The following is a 16,310-nucleotide window of genomic DNA, read 5'->3' as shown; positions in this document are numbered from 1 at the left end:
GAAACTTCACATGATTGATAAAAGTCTTCTCCTTAACACATCCACATAACAATATTGAGTCAGTCATAGCGCCACCTGCTGGCAGAAGGTAGTTTGGCTTATAACTTAACCACACAATGTCTGAACAGCTTGAAACTTTACATGGTTAATAAAAATCCACTCCTGAAGACATCTACATGCCAATATTGATTGACAGTCATAGCGCCACCTGCTGACAAAAGGAATTTTGGCTTATAACTCAGCCACACAATGTCTGACCTGCCTGAAACTTCACATTGTGGATAAAAGTCTACTCCTGAACACATAATAATAATGAGTTTGTCATAGCGCCACCTGCTGGCAGAAAGTGGTTTAGCTTGTAAGTCGGCCACACAATCTCTGATCTGCCTGAAACATCACATGGTTGATTAAAATCCTCTCCTTAAGACATCTACGTAAAAATATTGAGTCTGTCATAGCGCCACCTGCTGCCAGAAGGTAGTTTGGCTTATAACTCAGCCAAACAACGTCCGATCTGCCTGAAAATTCACATGGTTGATAAGATTTCTCTCCTGAACACATCTACATACCAATCTTGAGTCACAGTCATAGCGCCACCTGCTGACAGGAGGAAGTTTGGCATAAATCTGTGATTTTCTCGGCTTCTTTATATATATCGGCTCAAAATATTATTGTTCGCTGTTCTCTATCATCCTGAGGACACCGGGCGGCGGTGAGCCCGGGTGCGAGGTCCCTATCATCGCTGCTTGCAGCTTTAATTATTATTATTATTATTATTATTATTATTCTTCTCTCCAATGAATCGCGATTTAGAGGGGCTAAACATGCCCGAAAACTCACGCAACTTTGCACACACCTCAGAAGTGGCGAAAATTTACGTTTGTTATGGGCTTCGGAAGTGGGCGTGGCAAAATGACTCGACAGCGCCACCTAGAAAAATGAAATGGACGAGCCCCCGATCCACGAATCACGCACATGCACGAAAATTGGCACACACCTCAAACATGCCAAAACAGACGAAAAAGTCTCTTGGAGCCATATCTCAAACCCAACAGGAAGTCGGATATTTTTGACTTCCTGTAGTGAAAAAGTGGCGTTTTTGCCATTTCCAGGCGTTGTATTTTAACGAACTCCTCCTAGGGATTTTATCCGATCGACACCAGAATTGGGTTTTGTCATCTAAAGGCCTTGGCGATGTTAAATTGCGAAGCTTTAGAGTTTTCGTCGATGGGCGTGTCCGTGGCGGCCTCGCAAACTTTGACGATTCGCCACAAAACAGGAAGTCATTATAACTCAGACATGCATTATCCGATCTGCCTCAAAATTCACACGTTTGATAAGAGTCCTGACCTGAACACGTTTACATGCCAATATCCAGATACAGTTATAGCGCCACCAACTGGCCACAGGAAATTACATGTTTTACAAAGTAACAAACTCCTCCCACAAATTTTATCGTATCAGCACCAAAATTGGGTAGTGTTATCTGAAAGCTCTAGCGATGATATATTGTGAAGATCTAGAGTTTTTGCAGAGGGGCGTGTCCGTGGCGGCATGACAAACCTCAACGCTTCGCCATGGAACAGGAAGGCTTTATAACTCAACCACACAATGTCCGATCTGCCTGAAACTTCACATGGTTGATAAAAGTCCTCTTCTGAACACATCTACATAACAATATTGAAGTGGGCGTGGCAAATAGACTCGACAGCGCCACCTACAAAAATTAATCGGACGAGCCCCTGATGTACGAATCACTCACATGCACGAAAATTGGCAAACACCTCAAACATGCCGAAACATACGAAAAAGTCTCTTGGTGCCATATCTCAAACTCAACAGGAAGTCGGATATTTTTAACTTCCTGCTGAAAAAAAGAGGCATTTTTGCCATTTCCAGGTGTTGTATTTTAACGAACTCCTCCTAGGGATTTTATCCGATCAACACCAAAATTGGGTTTTGTCATTTAAAGGCCTTGGTGATGTTAAATTGCGAAGATTTAGAGTTTTCGCTGAGGGGTGTGTCCGTAGTGGCATGACAAACCTCAACGCTTCGCCATTGACCAGGAAGTCCTTATAACTCAACCACACAATGTCCGATCTGCCTGAAACTTCACATGGTTGAATAAATTCCTCTCCGGAACACAACTAGATGCCAATATTGAGTCACAGTCATAGCGCCACCTGCTGACAGAAGGAATTTTGGCTTATAACTCAGCCACACAATGTCTTATCTGCATGAAACTACACATGGTTGAATAAATTCCTCTTCTGAAGACATTTAAATGTCAATATTGATTGACAGTCATAGTGCCACCTGCTGGCAACCAGAAGTTTGGCTTATAACTAAGTTAAACAATATTCGATCTGCCTGAAAATTTACACGGTTGATAAGATTCCTTTATTGAAGGCATCTACATGCCAATCTTGACTCACAGTCTTAGCGCAATCTGCTGACAGGAGGAAGTTTGGCATAAATCTGTGATTTTCTCAGGTTTTTTATATATATATATCGGCTTAAATTATTTTTGTTCGCTGTTCTCCATCATCCTGAGGCCACCGGGCGGCGGTGAGCCCGGGTGCGAGGTCCCTATCATCGCTGCTTGCAGCTTTAATTAGGGACCGAGCACCGAACGGTGCAAGGCCCTATTGGAATTGCTCCGTTTATTATTATTATTATTATTATTATTATTATTATTATTCTTTTCCGGAATGAATCGCGATTTTGAGGGGCTAAACATGCCCGAAAACTCACGGAACTTTGCACACGCCTCAGAAGTGGCGAAAATTTACGTTTATTATGGGTCTCGGAAGTGGGCGTGGCAAAATGACTCGACAGCGCCACCTAGAAAAATTAAACGGACGAGCCCCCGATCTACGAATCACGCACATGCACGAAAATTGGCACACACCTCAAACACACCAAAACATACGAAAAAGTCTCTTGGAGCCATATCTCAAACCCAACAGGAAGTCGGATATTTTTTACTTCCCGCGGCGAAAAAGTGGCGTTTTTTCCATTTCCAGGCGTTGTATTTTAACGAACTCCTCCTAGGGATTTTATCCGATCGACACCAAAATTGGGTTTTGTCATCTTAAAGCCTTGGCGATGTTAAATTGCGAAGCTTTAGAGTTTTCGTCGATGGGCGTGTCGGTGGCGGCCTCGCAAAGTTTGACGATTCGCCACAAAACAGGAAGTCGTTATAACTCAGACATGCATTATCCGATCTGCCTCAAAATTCACACGTTTAATAACAGTCCTGACCTGAACACGTTTACATGCCAATATCCAGATACAGTTACAGCGCCACCTGCTGGCCACAGGAAATGACATGTTTTACAAAGTAACAAACTCCTCCCACAAATTTTATCGTATCAGCACCAAAATTGGGTAGTGTTATCTAAAAGCTCTAGTGATGATATATTGTGAAGATCTAGAGTTTTCGGAGAGGGGCGTGTCCATGGCGGCATGACAAACCTCAATGCTTCGCCATTGACCTGGAAGGCTTCATAACTCAACCCCACAATGTCTGATCAGCCTGAAACTTCACATGGTTGGTAAAAGTCTTCTCCTGAACACATCCACATAACAATATTGAAGTGGGCGTGGCAAATCAACTCGACAGCGCCACCTAAAAAAATTAATTGGATGAGCCCCTGATATACGAATCACGCACATGCACGAAAATTGGCACACACCTCAAACATGCCAAAACATACGAAAAAGTCTCTTGGTGCCATATCTCAAACTCAACAGGAAGTCGGATATTTTTAACTTCCTGCTGAAAAAAAGTGGCGTTTTTGCCATTTCCAGACGTTGTATTTTAACGAACTCCTCCTAGGGATTTTATCCGATCAACACCAAAATTTGGTTTTGTCATCTAAAGGCCTTGGCGATGTTAAATTGCGAAGCTTTAGAGTTTTCGCAGAGGGGTGTGTCAGTGGTGGCATGACAAACCTCAACGCTTCGCCATTGACCAGGAAGTCCTTATAACTCAACCACACAATGTCCGATCTGCCTGAAACTTCACATGGTTGATAAAAGTCCTCTTCTGAACACATCCACATAACAATATTGAGTCAGTCATAGCGCCACCTGCTGGCAACCAGAAGTTTGGCTGATAACTCAGCCACACAATGTTTGACCTGCCTGAAAATTCACATGGTTGAATAAAATCCTCTCCTGAAGACATCTACAAGCCAATATCAAGTCACAGTCATAGCGCCACCTGCTGACAATAGGAAGTTACTTATAACTTAGGCAAGCAATGTTCGATCTGCCTGAAAAATTACATGGTTGATAAAATTTATCTCCTAAAGACATCTACATGCCAATATTGACACACAGTCCAAGCGCAACCTGCTGACAGGAGGAAGTTTGGCATAAATCTGTGATTTTCTCAGGTTTTTTAAATATATATTGGCTTAAATTAATATTGTTCGCTGTTCTCTGTCATCCTGAGAACACCGGGCGGCGGTGAGCCCGGGTGCGAGGTCCCTATCATCGCTGCTTGCAGCTTTAATTATTCTTCTTCTTCTTCTTCTTCCGCGGAATGAATCGCGGTTTTGAGGGGCTAAACATGCCCGAAAACTCACGCAACTTTGCACACGCCTCAGAAGTGGCGAAAATTTACGTTTGTTTTGGGCTTCGGAAGTGGGCGTGGCAAAATGACTCGACAGCGCCACCTAGAAAAATTAAACGGACGAGCCCCTGATCCACGAATCACGCACATGCACGAAAATTGGCACACACCTCAAACATGCCAAAACATACGAAAAAGTCTCTTGGAGCCATATCTCAAACCCAACAGGAAGTCGGATATTTTTAGCTTCCTGCGGTGAAAAAGTGCCGTTTTTGCCATTTCCAGGCGTTGTATTTTAACGAACTCCTCCTAGGGATTTTATCCGATCGACACCAAAATTGGGTTTTGTCATCTAAAGGCCTTGGCGATGTTAAATTGCGAAGCTTTAGAGTTTTCATCGATGGGCGTGTCCGTGGCGGCCTCGCAAACTTTGACGATTCGCCACAAAAGAGGAAGTCGTTATAACTCAGGCATGCATTATCCGATCTGCCTCAAAATTCACACGCTTGATAAGAGTCCTGACCTGAACACGTTTACATGCCGATATCCAGATACAGTTACAGCGCCACCTGCTGGCCACAGGAAATGACATGATTTACGGAGTTATAAACTCCTCCCACAAATTTTATCGTATCAGCACCAAAATTGAGTGGTGTCATCTGAAAGCTCTAGCGATGATATATTGTGAAGATCTAGAGTTTTCGCAGAGGGGTGTGTCCGTGGCGGCATGACAAACCTCAACGCTTCGCCATGGAACAGGAAGTCCTTATAACACAACCACACAATGTCCGATCTGCCTGAAACTTTACATGGTTGATAAACGTCATCTCTTGAACACATCCACATAACAATATTGAAGTGGGCGTGGCAAATTGACTCGACAGCGCCACCTAGAAAAATTAAACGGACGAGCCCCCGATCTACGAATCACGCACATGCACAAAAATTGGCACACACCTCAAACATGGCAAAACATACGAAAAAGTCTCTTGGAGCCATATCTCAAACCCAACAGGAAGTCGGTTATTTTTAACTTCCTGTGGCGAAAAAGTGGCGCTTTTGCCATTTTCAGGCGTTGTATTTTAACGAACTCCTCCTAGGGATTTTATCTGATAAACACCCAAATTGGGTTTTGTCATCTTAAAGCCTTGGTGATGTTAAATTGCGAAGCTTTAGAGTTTTCATCGATGGGCGTGTCCGTGGCGGCCTCGCAAACTTTGATGATTCGCCACAAAAAAGGAAGTCTTTATAACTCTGGCATGCAATATTCGATCTGCCTCAAAATTCACACATTTAATAACAGTTCTGACCTGAACAGGTTTACGTGCCGATATCCAGTTACAGTTATAGCGCCACCTACTGGCCACAGGAAATGACATGTTTGACACTGTAACAAACTCCTCCCACAAACTTTCCTGTATCAGCACTAAAATAGAGTGGTGTCATCTGAAAGCTCTAGCGATGATATATTGTAAAGATCTAGAGTTTTTGCAAAGGGGCGTGTCTGTGGTGGCATGACAAACCTCAACGCTTCGCCATGGAACAGGAATTTCTTATAACTCAACCACACAATGTCTGATCTGCCTAAAACTTCACATGATTGATAAAAGTCCTCTCCTGAACACATCCACATAACAATATTGAGTCAGAGTCATAGCGCCACCTGCTGGCAGAAGGTAGTTTGGCTTGTAACTCGGCCACACAATGTCAGATCTGCCTAAAATGCACATGGTTGATGAAAGTCCTCTTCTAAACACATCTTCATAATAATACTGAGTCAGTCATAACGCCACCTGCTGGCAGAATGTAGTTTGTCTTAAAACACAATCTCCACACAATCTCTGATCTGCCTGAAACTTCAGATGGTTGATAAAAGTCCACTCCTGAACACATCCACATAACAATATTAAGTCAGTCATAACGCCACCTGCTGGCAGAAGGTAGTTTGGCTTATAACTCAGCCACACAATGTCCCATGTGCCTGAAACTTCACATGGTTGATAAGATTCCTCTCCGGAAGACTTCTACATGCCAATCTTAGGTCACAGTTATAGCGCCATCTGCTGACAGAAGGAAGTTTGGCATAAATCTGTGATTTTCTTAGATTTTTTTTTATATATTGGCTTAAATTATTATTGTTCGCTGTTCTCTGTCATCGTAATGTCACCGGGCGGCGGTGAGCCCGGGTGCGAGGTCCCTATCATCGCTGCTTGCAGCTTTAATTATTATTATTCTTCCGACTTCTTCCGCGGAATGAATCGCAGTTTTGAGGGGCTAAACATGCCCGAAAACTCACGCAACTTTGCACACGCCTCAGAAGTGGCAAAAATTTACGTTTGTTATGGGCTTCGGAAGTAGGCGTGGCAAAATGACTCGACAGCGCCACCTAGAAAAATTAAATCGACGAGCCCCCAATCCACGAATCACTCACATGCACGAAAATTGGCACACACCTCAAACACACCAAAACATACAAAAAAGTCTCAAGGAGCCATATCTCAAACCCAACAGGAAGTCGGATATTTTTAACTTCCTGTGGCGAAAAAGTGGCGTTTTTGCCATTTCCAGGCGTTGTATTGTAACGAACTCCTCCTAGGGATTTTATCCGATCGACACCAGAATTGGGTTTTGTCATCTAAAGGCCTTGGCGATGTTAAATTGCGAAGCTTTAGAGTTTTCGTCGATGGGCGTGTCCGTGGCGGCCTCGCAAACTTTGATGACTCGCCAAAAAACAGGAAGTCACTATAACTCAGGCATGCATTATCCGATCTGCCTCAAAATTCATACGCTTGATAAGAGTCCTGACCTGAACAAGTTTACATGCCGATATCCAGTTACAGTTATAGCGCCACCTGCTGGCCACAGGAAATGACATGTTTTACACTGTAACGAACTCCTCTCACAAATTTTATCGTATCAGCACCAAATTTGAGTGGTGTCATCTGAAAGCTTTAGCGATGATATATTGTGAAGATCTAGAGTTTTTGCAGAGGGGCGTGTCCGTGGCGGCATGACAAACCTCAACGCTTCGCCATGGAACAAAAAATCCTTATACCTCAACCACACAATGTCCGATCTGCCTGAAACTTCATATAGTTGATATACGTCATCTCTTGAACACATCCACATAACAATATTGAAGTGGGCGTGGCAAAATCACTCGACAGCGCCACCTAGAAAAATTAAACGGACGAGCCCCTGATCTACGAATCACGCACATGCGCGAAAATTGGCACACACCTCAAACACGCCAAAACATACAAAAAAGTCTCTTGGAGCCATATCTCAAACCCAACAGGAAGTCGGATATTTTTAACTTCCTGCTGCAAATAAGTGGCATTTTTGCCATTTCCAGGCGTTGTATCTTAACAAACTCCTCCTAGGGATTTTATGCTATCGACACCAAAATTGGGTTTTGTCATCTAAAGGCCTTGGCGATGTTAAATTGCGGAGCTTTATAGTTTTTGTCGATGGGCGTGTCCGTGGCGGCCCCGCAAACTTTGACGATTCGCCACAAAACCGGAAGTCATTATAACTTAGGCATGCATTATCCGATCTGCCTCAAAATTCACACGATTAATAAGAGTCCAGACCAGAACACGTTTACATGCCAATATCCAGATACAGTTATAGCGCCACCTGCTGGCCACAGGAAATGTCATGATTTACAGAGTAATAAACTCCTCCCACTATTTTTTTTTTGTATCAGCACCAAGTTTGGTGGGTTGTTATCTGAAAGCTTAAGTGATGACATATTGTCAAGATCTAGAGTTTTTGCAGAGGGGCGTGTCCGTGGCGGCATGACAAACCTCAACGCTTCGCCGTGGAACAGGAAGTCCTTATATCTCAACCACACAAAGTCAGATCAGCCTGAAACTTCACATGGCTCATAAAAGTCCTCTTCTGAACACATCGCCAAAACAGTAATGAGTCAGTCATAACGCCACCTGCTGGCAGAAGGTAGATAGGCTTATAACTCAGCCAAACAACATCCGATCTGCCTGAAACTTCACATGGTTGATTAAATTCCATTACTGAAGGCATCTACATGCCAATCTTAAGTCACAGTTATAGCGCCACCTGCTGGCAGATGGTAGTTTGCATTATAACTCAACCACACAAAGTCCGATCTGCCTGAAAGTTCACATGGTTGATAAAAGTCCTCTCCTGAACACATCTACATAACAACATTGAGTCTGTCGTAGCGCCACCTGCTGACAAAAGGCAGTTTGGCTTATAACTCAGCTAAACAATGTTCGATCTGCCTAAAACTTCACATGGTTGATAAGATTCCTCTCCTGGTGACATCTACATGCCAATCTTGAGTCACAGTCATAGCGCCACCTGCTGAGAGGAGGAGGTTTGGCATAATTCTGTGATTTTCTTAGATTTTTTTAATTTATTGGCTTAAATTAATATTGTTCGCTGTTCTCTGTCATCGTAAGGTCACCGGGCGGCGGTGAGCCCGGGTGCGAGGTCCCTATCATCGCTGCTTGCAGCTTTAATTCTTCTTCTTCTTCTTCTTCTTCTTCTTCCGCGGAATGAATCGCGGTTTTGAGGGGCTAAACATGCCCGAAAACTCACGAAACTTTGCACACGCCTCAGAAGTGGCGAAAATTTACGTTTATTATGGGTCTCGGAAAGGGGTGTGGCAAAATGACTCGACAGCGCCACCTAGAAAATTTAAACGGACGAGCCCCCGATATACGAATCACGCACATGCACGAAAATTGGCACACACCTCAAACATGCCAAAACATACGAAAAAGTCTCTTGGAGCCATATCTCAAATCCAACAGGAAGTTGGATATTTTTGACTTCCTGCGGCGAAAAAGTGGCGTTTTTGCCATTTCCAGGCGTTGTATTTTAACGAACTCCTCCTAGGGATTTTATCCGATCGACACCAAAATTGGGTTTTGTCATCTAAAGGCCTTGGCGATGTTAAATTGCGAAGCTTTTGAGTTTTCGTCGATGGGCGTGTCCGTGGCGGCCTCGCAAACTTTGACGATTCGCCACAAAACAGGAAGTCGTTATAACTCAGGCATGCATTATCCGATCTGCCTCAAAATTCACACGTTTGATAAGAGTCCAGACCAGAACACGTTTACATGCCAACATATAGATACAGGTATAGCGCCACCTGCTGGGCACAGGAAATGACATGTTTTACACTGTAACAAACTCCTCCCACAAATTTTATCGTATCAGCACTAAAATTGGGTAGTGTTATCTGAAAGCTCTAGCGATGTTATATTGTGAAGATCTAGAGTTTTTGCAGAGGGGCGTGTCTGTGGCGGTATGACAAACCTCAACGCTTCGCCAAGGAACAGAAAGTCCTTATAACTCAACCACACAATGTCCGATCTGCCTGAAACTACACATGGTTGATTAAATTCTTCTCCTGAACACATCCCCATGACAATATTGAAGTGGGCGTGGCAAAATGACTCGACAGCGCCACCTATGAAAATTAAACGGACGAGCCCCTGATCTACGAATCACACACATGCTCAAAAATTGGCACACACCTCAAACACGCCAAAACATACGAAAAAGTCTCTTGGAGCCATATCTCAAACCCAACAGGAAGTCGGATATTTTTCTCTTCCTGCGGCAAATAAGTGGCATTTTTGCCATTTCCAGGCTTTGTATCTTAACGAACTCCTCCTAGGGATTTTATCCGATCGACACCAAAATTGGGTTTTGTCATCTAAAGGCCTTGGCGATGTTAAATTGCGAAGCTTTAGAGGTTTTGTCGATGGGCGTGTCTGTGGCGGCCTCGCAAACTTTGACGATTCGCCACAAAACAGGAACTCATTATAACTCAGGCATGCACTATCAGATCTGCCTCAAAATTCACATGTTTAATAAGAGTCCAGACCAGAACACGTTTACACGCCGATATCCAGATACAGTTATAGCGCCACCTGCTGGCCACAGAAAATGTCATGTTTTACACTGTAACGAACTCCTCTCACGAATTTTATTGTATCAGGACCAAAATTGGGTAGTGTCATCTGAAAGCTCTAGCGATGATATATTGTGAAGATCTAGAGTTTTTGCAGAGGGGCGTGTCTGTGGTGGCATGACAAACCTCAACGCTTCGCCATGGAAAAGGAAGTCCTTATATCTCAACCACACAATGTCCGATCTGCCTGAAACTTCACATGATTAATAAAAGTCCTCTCCTGAACACATATACATGCCAATATTGAGTCAGTCATAGCGCCACCTACTGGCAGAAGGTATTTTGGCTTATAACTCAGCCCTACAATATCTGATCTGCCTGAAACTTCACATGGTTGATTAAAATCCTCTTCTGATGATATTAACATGCCAATATTGACACAGTCATAGCGCCACCTAGTGACAGAAGGAATTTTGGCTTATAACTTAACCACAAAATGTCTGATCAGCCTGAATCTTCACATGCTGGATAAAAGTTCTTTCCTGAACACATCAACATAACAATATTGAGACAGTCATAGCGCCACCTGCTGACTGAAGGTGGTTTGGCTTATAACTCAGCCTAACAATGTCCGATCAACCTGAAATTTCACAGGTTAGATGAGATGCCTCTCCTAAAGACATCTACATGCCAATATTGAGTCAGTCATAGCGCCACCTGCTGGCAAAAGGAAATTACTTATAACTCAGCCAAACAATGTCCGATCTGGCTGAAAATTCACATTGTTGATAAGATTCCTCTCCTGAAGACATCTACATGCCAATCTTGAGTTACAGTCATAGCGCCACCTGCTGACAGGAGGAAGTTTGGCATAAATCTGTGATTTTCTTAGATTTTTTTAAAATATATTGGCTTAAATTATTATTGTTGGCTGTTCTCTGTCATCATAAGGTCACCGGGCGGCGGTGAGCCCGGGTGCGAGGTCCCTATCATCGCTGCTTGCAGCTTTAATTTTATTTTGTTATTGTTGTTTGATTGTATTACTAATGATAACTCTGGGTTGCAGAACCTTTGGAGATTTAGCAGCAGTATCGCTCTGCTGGAAGAATCACGTCTGTCATTAAACACAGATGGATGTTTTCCAGGTCTCAGGTAAAGGTGTGTCATTCAAACATGCCAACATCTCACATCACTAATACCGCAGATAAACACACTGTGAATAATCCTCATAGTTATGAGAGGCATTCTGGAAAAAACTTCTAGATATACCTGTTTACAAATGTGAGATCTTTTAAAGAAACATGTTAGACTTTTTAATTTAACTAACTTTAGCTTTTTTGTTTAGCGTGTTTTGTTAGGATCTGTGCTAATTTAGTCTCAATTATGGAATAATTTGGGTATTTTGTTTATATATATATATATATATATATATATATATATATATATATATATATATATTATAGTATTATATTTGTTGTTTATTTGTTTGATTATACATATTTGTATTGTTTTAAAGTTATATTAATTTCAGTTTATTTTGTTTCAATTATACAAAATTCTGCTTAGTTTAAAACCTATTTTGATTTTAATTAATTTTACATTTATTTTAAAGCCCATGAATATGTGAATTTAATTTAAATATATAATATTATTTGTCTTATTATGGCAGGTCAGACAATTTTTACATTTATGATGGGCATATTGTCACTTGCCTTTAAAATGACATAAAATTGCAGATTTATTAACTGTGAATTTTGTTAGCCAAACCAGTGTGTAACCTGACTATGATTAAGTTTGTTTGTCTAATTGTTTCTAATTGTTGCTAAAAAAATGTCAACAATTTGCTGTTTAAATGCAGGTTACTTTATAACAACATGCTTTGCTATTGCTCAACATCTGTTTACTGAACTGTTTTTATTTTTTTAGGGCAATAATTATATAAACGCTTGATAGCCTTAGTTAATACTTAAAGTATGTATATATGCTGAAATTACTTATACTGTATGTCTGGCAACTAAACCTGGTTTGCCCTATGTCAAAGCACATAATGCTACAGGGCTGAATACTTGATTTTGATTGGCTGATGAACATTCTAAGGTGCATGCATAACTAAAATAGTTCCGGGCAGGTTTTGACCACAATGTAGTTGCACTGTATCACTATGCTGCATTATTTCAGTTAATTCACAGTTAGTTAATTTATGGAGAGAGAGCAATTAAATGAATAATGCAACATGGCCTAAAATCTGCAGTAGTCAGATTACCCTATTTATTTTTTTTGCCACCATTATTAAAATCCGACTAATAACACTTGTTTTCTCATTTTGTGTTAAAGTTGATTAGGAATTTTACCCAGGCAAGTTCAGGTTTAGTTTGAGCAAACATTATAAATTTTGGGCTCAAATAAGTGGGTTGGTTTTGATCAGGTTTTGTTGACATTGCACATTACATGGCTAATCTGATCTATAGCAGGTTTTCTTCTGGGTTAGAGACTGCAAACCCAAAATGGATCTTGGAATCTTGTTGCTAATGTTTTATTTATATTATATGAATGGGCTATATGCACAATTAGTGCTTTTCAGCCAATGATAAACTTCCAGTGAAGGCTTAATGTGACTATTTTAATTTCATAAGGTTATTTTTACAGCATCAATGTTGTAATGTATTTACAATACATTCAGTTACATAGACCTAAGTATTCAAAGTTGTTCAAACGTTAATCAAGATGAAAGATTGTAAGCGCTAGCATCATTGAAAATACTGAGGTAAAATAAACTGTCATATTTTAAAGATATGGCAGGGGAAAATGGTGAGTGCTTCTTGTCCGGTCTGAGACCCACTACATATTGTATATCTATCAGGCAGTGAAGAAATCAGACCTTAAATGTGGCAATTTTACAATGGAAAGACACTGCACTGCACTGAGGCTGGCTGGCTGAAATTAAAAGTCTCTGCATAAACTGTACCCCGTTACAAATTTTTATTGACAAATTATAATATAAATATCAATCCATTTAAGCACTGAATATTTTAGCCAATGCTTGGCTGTTTTCTTCACACGTCACACACTTTTAGGTGCATAAGGTCTAGAGTTAATCAAAAACTTTGGGTTAAACCCTGAGTTAACAGTCTTGTTTTCCTGATCTTAACCAGATTGGATTTGTTTTGTTTTGTCAACCTGAAACTTGCACTACCTGACAAGTCTTGTCAGCAATCCAATTTTATAAACAACAAATAATAACTTAAATTCTGGTTAATCATTTGATATCAGAAGTGTCTTATATAAAAGGCAAAGACCGCTAGATTACACTTATTTTACCAAAATATAATATGATCATGCCCTAATTTTTCATTATCTAATTAGAACAGCAATGCCTGATTTGCTTAGACAAAACTCTTGTCACTTATATACAAAAATAATGTACAATATAGAATATAAAGTCATGGTGCAGTGGAAAAAAAATTAATATTGTGTCTGACTCCCATGAGCTTGGAGGACTGCATCCATACATCTTTGCAATGACTCAAATCACTTATTAATAAAGTCATCTGGAACGGCAAAGAAAGCGTTCTTGCAGGACTCTCAGAGTTCATCAAGATTCTTTGGATTCATCTTTAATGCCTCCTCCTTCATCTTACCCCAGACATGCTCAATAATGTTCATGTCTGTTGACTGGGCTGGCCAATCCTGAAGCACCATGACCCTCTTTGCTTTCAGGAACTTTGATGTGGAGCTGAAGTATGAGAAGGAGCGCTATCCTGCTGAAAAAATTGCCCTCTCCTCTGGATTGTAATGTAGTGGGCAGCACCTGTAATGTAATGGTCTTGATACCTCAGGCACTTGAGCCATCCACTCTGCAGATATCTTGCACGCCCCCATACTAAATGTAATCGCAAATCATGATTTTTCCTTCACCAAACTTGACTGATTTCTGTGAGAATCTTGGGTCCATGCGGGTTCCATTAGGTCTTCTGCAGTATTTGTGATGATTGAGATGCAGCTCAACAGATGATTCATAGGAATAGTCTACCATCTGCCACTTTTTCCAAAGGATCAACTAGACGTTAAGTTATTATTTGTTGCTCTTACAACTGGGATCGACGACAAGACTTTTGTCAGGTAGTGTACACTGAAAGTTTGTACACTCAAGTTTGTTTAATTCGTTTTGTGCAACTAGACTCCAATAGGACCTAATCTGCAATACTTTATGAGCTGTGTTGGACATATTTACAATCTACTGCTGTGCATTTTATTGGAAATCCCCTCTGAAACCAAGGCTGGTCGACCAGCTAAAACAAGCTAACCAGCTTAAGTTTACGTTTGCCGCACGTGTCACACTTTCAGGAGCATGCGGCCAAGAGATAATCAAAAACTCTGGGTTTAGCCCTGAGTTAACAGCATTGTATATCTGCGAGTCTCAATTATGCTTGTTTACGGCTGGATACTAGGTTACCAATACTACAGTCAGCCACTTTATCAACTTGATGGAAATGCTAATTCACCTTTTTTATTTTTTATTTTTGCAAAATTTGAAGAGGATTTCCTTTACATTAGGAAGGAAACCTTGCTACTGATGTCAGGCTTACAGAAACCCTTCTTCTTCATGTCAAAATAACTAAAAGCTTCCAGAACTCAAATACAGCTACAGCATTTTAGGATCAAAGTTGCCACTGTTCTTGGGCAGCCATTGAAGTAAATACAGATGTGTTAATTACACACTGAAAACCCTAAAAAGTAGACTGAACCAAATTAATTGAGTAAACTCATTGCCTCAATTTAATTGAGTAATGGAGTTTCCCAAAACTTGCATATTTAAGTTTATTTAACTTGCCGGTTTTGTAGACTATAATTAAATTGTTCAGTTCACCAAACTTAGTACTATATATATATATATATATATGTGTGTGTGTGTGTGTGTGTGTGTGTGTGTGTGAGAGTGTCTGTATGTAATAATATACTGTGAAAAAAATGTTTAAATAAATTTTAAACAATAAATAAGTGGCCTTTTATTCACACTATGATGAATAATTATACCCAAAGCCATTTTTTTCTGATTTAAAAACCTTGAAACTTAAAAGTTGCACATATTAGAATTTTACAGTCAAGTTTGTGAACATTACTTATTTTTTTCAAAGGATTAATTATGATTTTGAGCTCACTAAACTTGAAATCTTTAGTTTATACATTGTATGGTACAGTTTTTATGGCAGAGTTAAATTAAGTTAAATTAACTCATATTTTTTAAGTAATAGGACCAAAATGCTAAATTTTAAGTTGTGTTCAGTCAACTTTACTTAATTGTTTAAGTAAAGACAACATTAGGGTTTACAGTGCAGGACCTTCCTGTAATCTATTTATGATGTGTTTTTTGACTCCAATGTTAGATCAAGATCAAAAAACACACTGATTTGACTTCGTTGTCAGTTGACTACCTGGATGTCAAAACACAATCAAAGTTGACTTCTAACATTGCTTTTTGCATTTTGACAAGTTTTTGATGTACTGAGATGGCAAAGTTCGAGTGACGTTAAAAAAATGAATCAAGTCCTGTAATCATTTTGGCATGTTTTTGATGCAAAGTTAGATCAACATTAAAAATAAAAATCAATGTGATGTAAATTGACTGCCTTGATGTCAAAAACATCAAATTGACATCTGACCTTGCCATCATAAAACATGTCAGAAAACCATTGCAGGACTTACCTGTAATCGATTTTATGACATGTTTTTTGACTCCACATCAAAAAAACACGTCAAAAATGCAAATCGATTAATTGGCTACAAACATTTCAGTTTGTTACTGATGACTCGTTTCAGGCA

Source organism: Danio rerio, chromosome 21 (assembly GCF_052040795.2).
Source record: "Danio rerio strain M-AB ecotype USA chromosome 21, GRCz13ab, whole genome shotgun sequence".
Lineage (NCBI taxonomy): Eukaryota > Metazoa > Chordata > Actinopteri > Cypriniformes > Danionidae > Danio > Danio rerio.
This window is presented reverse-complemented; position numbering follows the sequence as displayed.